A 1255-nucleotide genomic window follows, 5' to 3' on the forward strand; every position below is an offset into this window, starting at 1 on the left:
CAGCGATTTATCGTCTTAGTAACAGAATGGGGGAAAATTCCTTTAACAGAAAAAAAACTAGATCTCTTAAAACCCCAACACGCCCATATAGCTGTTCCACACGAGGTAGCTTTATTAGTCCAACGAAGGGGAGGCCAGTGACAAGCATCTCTCTGTCTCAAAGGGGCTAGCTTTATAGGGATATAGGGGGTGGGTATCAGAGGGTAAGGGCCAATGGGTTACAAAGGATCTGCATAGGGTCTCCCAGAGGATTCTGGGTTTGTCTTCTTCTCGCCATAACTGAAGAGTAGCTCCCTTTCCAGGGGAGTCCTTCTGGGAGATTGAGCACTCTCCTTATCTCAGCAGATGTCCCTCCAGGGCGGGGGCTGGGCATGCCTCAGAAGTCCTCCTTCTGTATTTAGTAAAAAGGCATTTCCGGCAGCCTTTCTGCAGCAACGTAGGAGGCATGAGAACATAAGTAACATGATAATAATCACAATGAATACCCACAAAACTCCCTTAATCAAAGATGCAATCCATCCCGTTATTTCCCATCGTCCTAAAAGGTCATTGACCCAGTCTAGGCTCTTATCTACTTTTATGTCCTTTACTAGTCCTTGTAGTTTCTGGATGTTTGCCTGGATGGATGTTGAGTGCGAAGAGAGATTGAAGCAGCACATCCCTTCAAAGTCTTGGCAGCCATGTCCGTGGGCAAGCAGTAGGTAGTCTATTGCTGCTCGATTCTGTAGGGTTGCGTGTCTGGTAGTTTCCTCACCTTTTAAAAGATCGCTAAAGGCGGCAGATGTCGCATTGTCTTGCTTGCTTAGCCAACACCCTAGGTGATTGATATCCCCAAGGGCTTTGAGTGCAGCTAACCAAGGAGTGAACACGGAAACTGCAACTTGTTCAGCCTTATTCCAATTGTAAATGCAGCTGTCACAGCTTTCGTCAAACTCAGCAAAGGATCTCTTTTGACGTGTTGATATGTTTGTTTGTTGCTGCCCGTTCTGAGCTTCCCCTCCCAAAGACACTTGCCTCTGCCATGTGCTCTGAACGCCTTTGTTCCATGCGCAGGCAAAAACAAATGTAACTCAAACTCTTTAGCAGTGTCTGATTGGCCGGTCACCCTGGGTCCGCCCCCAGTCCTCCCCTTTCCCCTTCTCCGAACAAAAGAGAAGATCAAGGGAGGCCCGGCCTCTCTGGGTTTGCAACTCTTTCTGCAAACATCTCTTGTTGTCTGTTTCTTTTTGAAAGCTTCTAACTGCAGGAAATTAGG

The 1255-nt window shown here is 47.3% G+C and overlaps 1 long non-coding RNA gene across 1 annotated transcript in view; it reads left to right on the forward strand.

Annotated features, from left to right (window-relative positions):
- LOC108447176 overlaps positions 1-301 on the forward strand; it is a 23462-nt gene extending 23161 nt beyond the window's left edge. The window contains exon 3 of the long non-coding RNA XR_001862585.1: positions 209-301. This is a non-coding gene — a long non-coding RNA (uncharacterized LOC108447176). The remainder of the gene's footprint in view (positions 1-208) is intronic.
- Positions 302-1255: the final 954 nt, after the last annotated feature.

This window comes from Corvus brachyrhynchos, unplaced genomic scaffold (assembly GCF_000691975.1).
Source record: "Corvus brachyrhynchos isolate BGI_N302 unplaced genomic scaffold, ASM69197v1 scaffold846, whole genome shotgun sequence".
In the NCBI taxonomy this organism is placed as follows: Eukaryota; Metazoa; Chordata; class Aves; order Passeriformes; family Corvidae; genus Corvus; species Corvus brachyrhynchos.